The following is a 13377-nucleotide window of genomic DNA, read 5'->3' as shown; positions in this document are numbered from 1 at the left end:
TCAACATGGCTCACTGAATTGAAACACCACCAAACATGATGCCACTCACGGAACCAATGTTAGAGTTGGGGTGCTTAGTCCTGATCCTGGAGATCTACCACTCTGCAGAGTTCATCTCCAAGAACCAGGTAATTAAAGCTTTCGGATACGTGAATATAAGAGCCAGGTAGCGTTGCAAGGTGGTAGATTTCCAGAACCAGGACTGGGCGCTCCAGTTATACAAGGATGGGTTAACCTCTTACAGCAGATGTACTACATACTGACACTGTGTTTATATCACAGGGTGCGCAATTTCAGACCCACCACAACTACATCTACTACAGCTGGCAATTAATAGGAGTCGAATCAAATATTTGAGCAGGAAAAATCACCAAACTGTGCTGGAGACCAGCCCTCCAGGACCAGAGGTGTGCACTTCTGGTTTGTTATAAAGCATTACATGCTGGCGCTCTTATCCAGAGCAACTTACAATTTCATCATTTTTTTAAACAGGTAGGTGAAGGTGGTGTTAAGAGTCTTGCCCAAGGACTCTTATTGGTAGGGGGCTTACCCAGGTGATGGGTTGAACCCCAGCCTATAGTGTGGCATTACATTTGTTTCCATGGCAGCAACGCTTAACCTGAAGTTAGTTCCCGCAAATGCCAGGGTAAATGCATCAGACCTTTTTTGCCTTCCTCTCGCTCTAATGATGAATGGCTGAGAGCAGCTCAGTGACTTAGGTTGGTTGGTTGGTTTGCTGTTCATGGCGCACATAGTTCATTCATGTGATGCTGTTGATTAGAATGTGGGCATGCAGGGCGCTGCAGGTTCGGTCACATTAATGATAGATTTCCGTCACTTACCTGCACTAATGTGTACTAACATATTAGGACGATCAACCCTGGGGAAAAAATGACATATTATGACCACCTCCTTGTTTCTTCACTCATTGTCCATTTTATCAGTTGCACTTACTATATAGGAGCACATGCATGGCCTTCGTGAACTGAATTCGGAGCGTTACATGAGGGAAAACACTAATATCTGCAACAGTTTGGCCTGGAAGGTCCCCAGTTTGACAGTCATGGTTTATATTATAGACCACTAGAAACTGTATATTACTTGAGCTAATTAGAGCTCAGTTCACACTTAGAGCTCAGTACCTCCTGGCACATCTGTTTGTTTTAAGTAATTAAAGGAATGAACTTCACACATTTGTAGTACTCAGGTGACACTAATTAACGCTTTTGTTGTAGATCCATGGTATTTACATAAAAGGCAGGTTAGAAGACACTATTCACAATCGTTAATGAGTTTATTCCTAGAATTGTTCTGATTGAATTGTGACAAAAGACCAGCACTTATCTCGTTCTAACATTCAGCATCACCACAGTGCTCTCCGAAAAAGCTGACCAATCACAACACTTGATACTAATGTGACAAATGTAGAGGTGGACAAAGAACACAAATCATGTTAAAGTAGAGACCCCCAAGGTGAAATATCACCCCAGTAAAAGTAGAAGTTCCTCCCTTTAGACCTCCACTTGAGTAAAAGTACTAAAGTATTTGCCTTCAAATGTACTTAAGTATAAAGTAAAAGTACTAAAAGAGTAATTCTGGCTCTGATCTGGTCCTGTTATCATTTTTATAACCAGACTGGCTTCATGAACTCATTTCAGGTGAAAGTCCTCCAGCGTCTCTCTTGGTAAACCAGTCTTTTAATAGAACGTCATTAATTAGTGACGCTGACGTCTATTAAAATGATCAGAAGCACAAAACACTGAAGGTAAACAGTTTCCATCAGGGAGAACCGAGTGGCTCTGAAATCACTTTTTACACACAAGCAAAGTTTCAGTTTCAGATTTATTTGACAGTGAGTGCACAGTGTTGAAAAATTGATCCACTCAGACCAGCGCAACACACACTAGCACATCACCACCATGTCAGTGTCACTGCAGTGCTGAGAATGACCCACCACCCAAATAGTACCTGCTCTGTGAGGGTCCATGGAGGTCCTGACCACTGAAGAACAGGGTAACAGAGTATCAGAGAAACAGATGGACTACAGTCTGTAACTGTAGAACTACAAAGTGCAGCTATACAGTAAGTGGAGCTGATAAAGTGGACAGTGAGCGTAGAAACGAGGAGGTGGTCATGATGTTGTGACTGATTGGTGTATTTCCTCGCGTCTTGCTTCCTTATAGGCTGGCCTTGAAATGTAGTGGAGTGAAAGTAAAAAGTGCCTCAAAATGGAAAAACGTCAGTAAAGTACAGATACATGAAAAAACTCCTTAAGCACAGGAACGAATTTCACTTACTTAGTTACAAAACAGATGAAGTGTCACAGAATATCAAGTGCATCCCATATTTAATTGTGCACTTGCCTTTTTTCCCTGCACCTGTGTCTTGGCTGCACCCTAACGTGAAAGCAGCATGTGAGAGTGGAAGAATCGAAGCCAAAGATATTTAGCAAATCGGACGTTCATCACTGTCAGCACCAGCAGCTGGGTTTAAAGGATCTAATGATGGCAAACACACATCCCGTTATCATGGCTGATCTTTAGAAGTGGTGCCTTTTCTGTCCCTGGAGTAAATAATCTCATGTTTTGGGTAAAGTGTGGTTTCATACCGCTGTCAAGAGCTTTATTGAGACGTTATGTTGGTGTTGGTGTTGAGATTTAGTGACCCTTATTAGTCCCACAATGGAGAAATTTCACATCCGCTTTTAACCCATCCGTGAAGTGAAACCCCACATACACACTAGGGGGCAGTGAGCACACTTGCCCAGAGCAGTGGGCAGCCCTATCCACAGCGCCCGGGGAGCAGTTGGGCGTTAGGTGTCTTGCTCAAGGACACCTCAGTCACATACTGTCGGCTCTGGGGATGAGCCGGCGACCTTCCGCTCACAGGGCCGGTTTCCTAACCTCCAGCGCGTGGTGGTGGTGGTGGTTTGTTTGCTGTTTGTTTTACGGAAACGGAAATCAAAAATGTAAACCGGAAGTGCACAGCTCTGTTCCTGGAGGGAGTTAGGCTAACTAAAAAACTGCTGGACACCAGCCCTCCAGGACTGAACTTGTGCACCATGTGATATCAGTATGATCTGCTGTAAGAGGTGAACCCATCCTTGTATAACTGGAGCGCCCAGTCCTGGTTCTGGAAATCTACCACCTTGCAACTCTACCTGGCTCTTATAATCACGTATCCGAAAGCTTTAATTACCTGGTTCTTGGAGACTTGCAGAGTGGTAGATCTCCAGGATCAGGACTAAGCACCCCAACTCTAACATCGGTTCCGTGAGTGCCATCACGTTTGGTGGTGTTTCAGTTCAGTGAGCCATGTTTAAGCTTTTTCCTTATAATGAGATTAAATGGTAAAAATAAATAAAAATAATAATAAAAAAATTAATTACTTTCTTTATGGATCTTGGATTGATTCTTTCAGCCGGAGAGAGAACTTGTGACCAGTCTGAAGTGAGGTTTGGTGTTCCTTGGTTATTTGATTTATTTTGTACATTGGTCCATCATATGCATTTTAAGTCTTTTAGATTGTCCCTCAGATATGTACCCAATCCACGACTATTATCCACGACACCTTAATGTGACATGGATTTTTACAGAGCTGGGTTCGACACACACATCTGTTCTGATCAGGTCTGAGCCTCTTTTATATGTGGTCCTAGATTGGATACATGTGTCTGATTTGTGGCCATGCCAACTTGATGAAAACGCTGCACATGCCCGATCACTCAGCATTACCATGGCAGCAGTGCGTAACCTGATGTTTGTGAGTTTGGACCTTGCTTTCGACGTGGCAGTGGTAGTAGGAGGGAAGACCTGACTGATGGAGGGGGCAGAACACTGAGAACTTGGGCTGGTGTTCTGGGTAGCTTCTACCTGTAGCTAGAATGCCGGACCCGCTTCGTAGCTGTAGCAGGACTGAGGAACGGGGAGGATGTGAATTTATGGGGCATTAGATTGGAAGAAGGAGGGGTTTCAGGCGTGTTCCTCCCCCAAACCTCAGTCATTACACAAGCATATTTAGTGAAAATGTCTGACCGTCTTTCACCTTCATCTCGCTCCAATACAGAACGGCGGAGAGCTGCATAAAGCAAAGGATCTTCGCATGAAGGTTCGTTTTCTGTTCATAATGCAGATGGTTCATTCAAATTCCCTTATTGATTAGGAAGTGCTGGATGTTTTGTTGAGGTTTTTCAGGTTTGAGTTACAAGCCAAATGTCAGACACACACACAGACACACACACACACACACACACACACACACACTTCCACTCCTAGGTTGGTGGAGTCTATCCCAGCAGTGGACTGTGGGAGGAAACCCACACGGACCACCATACCACCCAGATGAAATGGTCAGTGAAATTATTTTGCAAAATATCGAAATAAATCAAATGAAAGCAGTCAGGAATTTGTTGGTCAGTCGAATGATTGGTTACACTTTATTTTTGATGGTCCCCTATAGATGATCTATAGATACTGTCAGCTTCCGGATCAGGTTTAGGAGTATGTGTAGGTTTTGCCATGAGGTTAGGTTTAGTTTTAGGGTTAGATTTAATATAATCTTTCACATGCAGCTTGAAGTTCAGCTGCATTTCATAGACATTCAGTTGAATGTTACAGATGAACTAGGCACCTACAGTGGACCATCCAAAAGAAGCGTTCCCTCATGATCAGTTTAAATGTCCGTTAGAGTATCAATCACTTTGCTGGCATGCTGAATGACTGATCGCCGATGAAGCGTCTGGGAAGGGAAGGCATTAGCTAGTGACGGCTCTTTTGCAGGACATTGTCTGCCCTGTTTAAAATCCACATCCTTTCTTTTCCAATTTCTTCCGAGAGGAGACGGCAAAGCTCCAGGTAAGCTCCCGTGGATTAGGCATGCTTTGGTTATATATGGTTATTCTGTGCTCCAGCTGCGAGGGAACTTGATCCGTCATTCTCTACTCTGTAGGGGGGTCGTATGCATTACAGGCTCTATAACTGAAGCATATATTTTGCCTATCACTTCTTCTTAAGTGTTATTTGAGTGTTTATGAACAGCTTATATCAGTAGGAGTGCGTATTTCAGAGAACTGCACTTGACTCTACATTCCATTGCTTGGGTTTTAAATAGAACAGACGTATCGCCTTAGTTGGGAACGTGTTACCTCAGGACAGTGTAAAGCTCCGACACCTTCATTAGCGCTGAGTGACGGCTGGCGCAGATGTAGGTAACCATTTATAAACACTGATTTAAATGGGTGTCACAAAGGTGCCATAAAGGTTGCAGGTGCTAACTTTGGTGTCAAGTCCGGTTGTTATGACATAGAAATGACAGACTTTGATGTAACGCTTAAAAGCACATTGAACAAAGCGAACATTTTTCTGTGGGGCCGAGTGAAGCGAGTCTCAGGTTACTTGTGAACATTTGTAGTGATTTTTTTCCATCAGATTGTTGAGTAGAGTGACTTTTAATCTGTACTCAGAATGCATTTAATTGGATTGCCAAAAATCTTGTAAATATAGACATTAAGCCATAATAATAATGATGATAATAATAATAATAATAATAATAATAATAATTAGATTTATATGCTTTACGTCATTAAAAAAATAAAATAAATTAGGACTACAGAGAGGAGAAAAGGAAGGTTTTTAGCAGGGATTTGAAGACGGTAGATGGAAGGTAGAGAATTCCAGAGTTTGGGGGCAGCATCACTGAAAGATCTGCCACCCATAGTAGAAAGTCTAGTTGAGGGAACTGTGAGGAGCCCAGCATTAGAAGATCGGAGAAAACTGACCTACAGTAAAGGGTTAAACTGTGAATGTCTCAGTCTTGTATTCATAATGCACAATGAAAGCGCTCATAAGACGTTATATGCCATACGTAATATCTCATAATGCCCTCTTGGCTTGTATAATTGCGTATGAGTAGTTAAAGTGAAACGCAAAACATTGTGTGAAACAAGACTGATTTGTGATGGGTGGAGGGATGGATAGAGAGATGGAAAGATAAAGATGCTTCATTGATCATGAAGGCAAAGTAGCCCTAGCAATTTAAGCATATAAATAAAAGAGAAAGTGCTAAAACGGTGCACAAAAGACAGACTGGAAAGGCTGCCACCCACAGTAGCACCGGAGGTCAGGTTTCATTATGCATTATAATATATATATATATATATATATATATATATATATATATATATATATATATATATATATATATATATATATATATATATATATATATATATATATATATATATATACACACACACACACACAGTCTTTTTAAGCTTCCTATCCTCATGGGTCGCATGAAAAGCTGAAGCCTATCTCAGCGGTCATTAGGCAGGAATTACCCTGGACAGGTCACCAGTCCATGACAGGCATTATAATCTGTTCATTAGATCACTGCAGGGGCGGCACGATGGCGAGGTGGGTAGCGCTGTGGCCTCTCACATTCCCCTGCCGGGTGACCGGGGTCCTCTCTGTGTGGAGTTTGCATGTTCTCCCCGTGTCTGCGTGGGTTTCCTCCAGGTTCTCCGGTTTCCTCCCACAGTCCAAGGACATGCAGTCAGGCTGTTTGGACACGCTATATTGCCCCTGGGTGTGAGTGACTGTCTGTGTCTGTCTGTCCTGCGATGGACTGGCAATCTGTCCAGGGTGTATCCTGCCTTCCGCCCGATGACCGCTGGGATAGGCTCCAGCACCTCCCACCCCTGACCCCTGAATATGGATGGATGGATAGATCACTGCAAACCTGAATGTTGTAATGCCCTGAAACACTATAGCAAAGTTCTGATGTATTTCCTGCATTACAACAAGTCCAGGTAAACATCCAGATAAACACTTGCTGGTTATGGTTCCTTCTGGGGACTTGGGCGAATATTCTGCATGGAGGGAGAGAACGAGGGCTGACGTTAGCCGACCTGATGCTGCTTCGATTCTTCTTAAAAATAATGAATTCCGATCTGAGCGTCTCATTAAGGTCACATGTCCACAAATCGGATACGTATCCGATCTAGGACCACATATGAAAGTGACTCCGGTCGGATTTGAAAAGATCAGATTTGTGTCCACACGGCCCTGAAAACACCAGATCTGAGTCACATCAGGATTTGCACCACTTCAACCTTCTAGCGTGAACGTAGCCTTAAAGAGCTGAAATAAGGACAAACACCTTCGTCATCCTGTTATTATACACACGTGATTATTTCCCTTCTCTCTAATCCTGTAGAGCACTGGGCATTACAACATTAGTGTCTACAGTGTTCTTATGAATAGATATTATAATGCATTATAGACCCTGACTTTGAAGTCATATTCTCGCTTAATAAAATGTTATGCATGTAATTATCACTACTTAAAAGCAATTGTGCAAGCTTAAGCCCAGTTTTGAGATGCTATGTATGGTATATCACTCATATCTGTGTGTATAATGCATTATAAGCACAGAGTTCATAGAAAGTGTTACCATGGTCTCTTGTGTCCATATGTCATTTACTCGAACAAACAGCTTGAAAACTGGGAGTAACACACTTTTGCATTTGTAAGCATCTATAAGCACATGTTATAGTGCATTCATAAGGGTTTATAAAAATGATTGTAAATATTTATAAAAGTAAATTACACTGAATTACTCTTTCTAACAGTTTATTATACATTATGAATTCCTAATATAATGCATTATATGTAGTGTTAATTACATGTTATTCTGTCAGTGCCAAAGAAGTCAGTCCCAGCTTGGAGAGCTTAAAGATAAATACAATGTTTATTTACTCAGATTTCCAGTAATTTATTTCTCACCACTGGCGCTGTTAGGGTTGGGTTTTTGGGATATGCAGTGTTAAGTTAGTGCCAGGCTAACGGTGGTGTACATTAACAGTGATGTACATTGACTTTCCCATATTGGGTAAAGCACTGATGGCAGCTCTAGTTAAACTAAGTGATACCTTTTTTGATCCCACAGCCGATCCTATCCATGGACTGTCGGCCCTGGGGATCGAACCGGCAACCTTCCGGTCACACGGCCAGATCCCTAACCTCCAGCCCACGACTGCCCCAAAGCCTGTAATGAGCTTTGTGTATATTTTAGTGTCTCAGTAAATCCTTCAGTAAATACTTCCCTCTTATGTATAGTACAGTATGCTTCACTTGGAGGGGCCAAGTACAAAGCTCTCATTTGTATGAACAGTACTTATAATGCATTACATGTTAATTCATAATGCTTAATAAGCACATTTGTAATGTGTAATGCATTCTTAATGCATTGTTATAAATATGTATAGCCATGTTTATGATACCTTATGAATGCATTATATGTCTTTATAGATGCTTACAAATGTGACATTCATAGAAAATGTTACCAAACTGGCAAAAGCTGCTTATAAATACCAGGAAAATGTTGCTATTTAAATGCATAATTCAGTGCATATGCATGCATGTTAATGTCCCAAATGCAGATACCCTTCAGGTAAAGTCTTCTCTATTTTGGAAATGTCATTTTGAGCAGATCAAACGGGCAGAAACACTGGTGGTGTGATTCAAGCTTTCCTCGGTTACGCATGGTGCGCCTCCTGAAGCACAGTGCACGTTTATCACACTCGGGTTCACAGTGAAATTGTGTTGGATCCAAGCATCATGGCAACACTCCGTTTGGCTGGGATCGACATGATGCTCCAGCAAACCACACAAGCATGCTATGAATGTCTAGTCAACAGTATGTGACAAATGCAGTGTTTTTAATCCCAGATGTGCTATAAATCACAGGGCTGAGGGGAGAGGAGGCTTTGGAGGCCTGTGGCAGTGAATGGACGTTTTCTGCCCAGAGCCCACATTTATCAGTTGTCTCAACGTTATGAATTTTCAGCCTGGCTAAGCGCCCCCCCCCCACGGGTCGCAGAGCAATTTGGCTGAAACCGGAAAAACTGGAAGGTCAAATTGGAATAGGACCCCTCGGACAAGATGGTTTGCCACATCATAAATAGTATTTTTCAGCTTCTGCTTTAAAGAATGACATCACATGAAAAAAACATTAGTGCAGTATGTGAAATGTTAAATGTTTAAAACTATCGTTGAGCCTATAGCAGTTTAGCCCCGCCCATTCCCATTGAAGTGAGGCTGAGTGTTGTTCCTGCAGACCATCTGTAGTGGAGATGTGGTGGAAGATTGGTGAAAATGATTACTGCTGGTGGTAAAATCATGCTGTTCTATGACTGGACATAATGACTCATGACAAGATATGACTACGCTATAAGCATGTCATAGCAGATGTTGTGTAGTATGGTTCAAGTACATTGTTAGCAAGGTCAAAAGTCAGAGACCACCCTTGACTTATCGTATGTCCTAATGATTAACTAGTACATAATGGCAGTTTTCACTTAAAGGCATATGAATAAAGGTTGGTCTCCTGTACACTCCTTTAATCATAGTAGTCTCAAAAGCACATCAAGAAAAACAGCCTATTTAATGTAAAAAATAGGTTGGAAAATGGCCATATGAAAAAAAACATGCACATTATCTGTTGGAACAGTGGATAAAAGTATTGGGACACACCTTCATTATTGAACTCGGATGTTTCATTCAGTCCCATTGACACAGGTGTATAAAATCAAGTACCTAGCCATGCAGCCTGCCTTTACACATATTTGTGAAAGAATGGGCACAAGTTACAGTGCAAGGTTGCAGAGTGCTGAGACACATAGTGCATAAGTCACCAACACTCTGCTGACCCAGTAACTGCAGAGTTTAAACCTCCTCTAATGTTAACATCAGCGCAAAAGCTGTGCGCCGGGAGCTTCATGGTATGGGTTTCTATGGCCGAGCAGCTGTATGCAAGCCTTACATCACCAAGCTCAATGCCAAGTGTTGGGGAAGTGGTGTAAAGAACACCGCCACTGGAGCCTGAAGCAGTGGAAATGTATTTTGTGGAGCGATGAACCTCGACCTGTCTGATGGATGAGTCTGGGTTTGGCGAATGCCAGGAGAACATTACCCGCCTGATTGCACTGTGCCAGTTGAAAAGTTTGGTGGAGGAAGGATAATGCTATGGGGTTGTTTTTCAGGGGTGGGCCTAGGGCCCCTTAGTGAAGGAAAATCTTAATGCTTCAGCAGACCAAGACATTTTGGACAATTCTACGCCTCCAACTTTGTAGGAAAGGTTTGGGGAAGAACCTTTTCTGTTCCAGCATGACTGAGCCCCAGGGCACAAAGCAGCTCCCCAAAGACATGGTTGGGTGAGTTTGGTGTGGAAGAACTTGACTGGTCCTTACAGAGTCCATCAAACACCTTTGGGATTAACTAGAACAGAGATTGTGAGCCAGAGCCTCTAGTCCAACATCAGTGTCTGACCTGACAAAAGCTCTTCTGGAAGAATGGGCAGAAATTCCCACAGACTCTGTCCAAAATCTCGAAAAGAAGAATGGAAGCTGCTATAGCTGCGAATTCTAAGCCAACTCCATATGAATGCCTTTAGATTCAACATATGTCATAAAAGCTCCTGTAGGTGTAATGCGTAAGTGTTGTATTACCATTGTCCAGATATATGGTTTAGAACACGGGCCCTTTATTGTAATGTGTGTTGTATGTGTGCGCACTAGCCATGCTTTTCACAGAAAAAAGAGGACCATCAGCTGATCTAGTTCACACTGCATGTCTACAGCATGAATACAACTCCAGCCTTTTTCAGCTGCAGCCTTGACTCTCTTCGGTTTTATTTTTCCTGCCAGATCAACAACTGAAGAGAATGGAATTAGCCCCATCTGCCAATCCCTTTTATCTTCATCCTTTTTACTGGCTTTTGCAGTAATGGAGCAGTGTGAGCTTATCATAACCCAGGCAATTTCAAACTACTTGACTCTTATGTGGAGAGCAGTCATGTTTAAAAGCATGTTTTGCTCTCTGCTAGTGATACATGACCCGCGGCTTTTGTTTATTCAAAAGAAATGTACCTGTGGCCATTCAAATGAATCCCGAAGCGGCCTTTCCATTAGTCAGTGCAGAGAGAGGGCGATTGTGGGAGATGGAGAGAGGCAAGACTCTCTGCCTTCACTGTTTTTGATCTGCATGGAGTTCAGCCAGACAAGACACAGTTAATCTGTAGGGCTGTGACTATAATTCCAATTATCTTGGTACTACAAATGACTCCAGGTGAAGCCCACAGGAGGCTGCATTAAGGTTCATGAAGACGTGACTGGCGAGACATAATCCCGTTTGGGAAAACCTGGATATTCCACTCAAGGCAGTGCTTTCAGATACCGAGGTCCAGTGTGAAACCAATGCAATTACCGTTTTTCTTTCTTCATGAAGTGATAAGGCCTGTTGGGAATTAACCTGTCCCCACGGGGCTGCCGAGATTTGGTATGACAGACGTAGCACCGGGAGGTGATTTATTGGACAGAGTGCTCTGGAGAGTGACGGATTTCTAACGATAATAAACTTTTAGATATTTATATACAACCTTTTAACCTCCTAAAATCCCAGGCTTATTAAATACTAAGCCTTATTATTGAGTAACCACAGGGACTTCGGTGCAAACTGGCTGAGCTGTTCTTGGGCTATAGAAGTGTGGGTTATAGATTTTGTGTGTGCTGGTGGGCCCTGACCATTTAGGTGTTTATTTTCCACTTAAACTATATGGACAAAAGTATCGCGACACCTACACATTACACCCACAGGAGCTATTATGACATCCCATTCTAAATCCATAGGCATTAATATGGAGTTGGTCCCCCTTTGCAGCTATAAAACCTTCTGGGAACCTTTCTACAAGATTTTGGAGCATTTCGGACGAGATGGCCTGGCTCACAATATTTGTTCTAGTTCATCCTAAAGGCTTTCTATCGGGTTGAGGTCAGCACTCTGTGAGGACCAGTCAAGTACTTCCACACCAGACTCGCCCAGCTGTGCCTTTATGGGCCTTGCTTTGTGCACTGGGGCTCAGTCATGCTAGAACAGAAAAGGTTCTTCCCCAAACTGTTCCCACAAAGTTGGAAATGTACAGTTGTCCAAAATGTCTTGGTGCTGAAGCATTAAGATTTTCCTTCACTGGAACTAATGGTTCTAGGCCAAGCCCTGAAAAACAACCCCATAGCATTATACCCCCTCCACCGAACTTTACACTTGGCGCAATGCAGTCAGGAAGGAAATGTTATCCTGGTATTCGCCAAACCCAGACTCGTCCTTCAGACTGACCGATAGAGAAGCAAGATTAGTCTCTCCACAGAATACATTTCCACTGCTCCAGAGTCCAGTGGCGACATACTTTACACTACACTCGCCCCACTCTGTGAGTTTGCGGGATTTATTGCATTGTGGCTGAGATGTTGTTCCTTTTACATGCTTCCATTTCACAATAACAGCACTTACAGTTGTACGGGGCAGATCTAGCAGGACCGAAATTTCACAAACTGACTTGTCAGAGGTGGCATCCCATCATAGTGCCATATTTAAAGCCACTGAGCTCATCAGTGCGACCCATTCTACTGCCAGTGTTTATCTATTGAGACTGCAAGGCTATGTGTTTAATTTTATCCACATCTTAGCAGTGGGTGTGGATAAAACACCTGACCTCAAATATTAGAAGGTGAGTCCCAAGACTTTTGTGTGTAGAGTATCTCATAAGTAGTGTATTAGTGAGGTTATGATGAATAAACTGTGGAGAGATGGCTAGACTACAGTCAGTAATTGTATATCTGTGAAGTAGGTGAAACTCGTAGTGGTCAGTCATGGAGGTTGTTGGGTCTCATCAAGGCAAGGCAGGCTATATAGCACCTTTCAAACACTTATCATTCAAAGTACTTTACAAATGAGAAAATTCAGAGTTGCTTTAAAAAAAAAAGTAAGCACAAATGGAAAAATGTAATTAAATTATAATTAATATGATAAAAAAATTAACTCCAACAGTATCCAAATGTTTCTTGTAATTAGGCAATTTTGGGCTCGTTAAGTTACACGTATTGCTGACACAGGTGTTCAAGTAGAACGTCATGCTCCTGAATAGCACTAATATATATCTAAATAATGAAAGGTCAGCTTGTACTGAGAAAGAAAGTGGACAAGAGGTAATCTGAAAATTAATTGCATGCAGCCCCACATCAGTCACCACTGACTTTCTCCAAAATCCATTTGCTTTGTTGACAACCTACTGTAGCTGCATTGTCAGTGTGGCTTGCTGCAGGGCATTAATAAACTGTGGCTAGTAATTAGAGTATTCCAGAGTGGATGTCGCACATTCAAACAATCATTTCTGTTTTCGACAATAGAAATCAACTTTCTGCTCAGGAGAAAGAGATCGGAAGGCAGAGTCTGGGAGAGTTAAGCTCTTGTGTATAGACACACACACGCAGATACACAATATGAGAAAAAAAATGACTGCTGGGTTTGAATCCCAAAACAAAAG

The sequence above is a fragment of the Pygocentrus nattereri genome, chromosome 20 (genome assembly GCF_015220715.1).
Source record: "Pygocentrus nattereri isolate fPygNat1 chromosome 20, fPygNat1.pri, whole genome shotgun sequence".
Taxonomy (NCBI): domain Eukaryota; kingdom Metazoa; phylum Chordata; class Actinopteri; order Characiformes; family Serrasalmidae; genus Pygocentrus; species Pygocentrus nattereri.
This window is presented reverse-complemented; position numbering follows the sequence as displayed.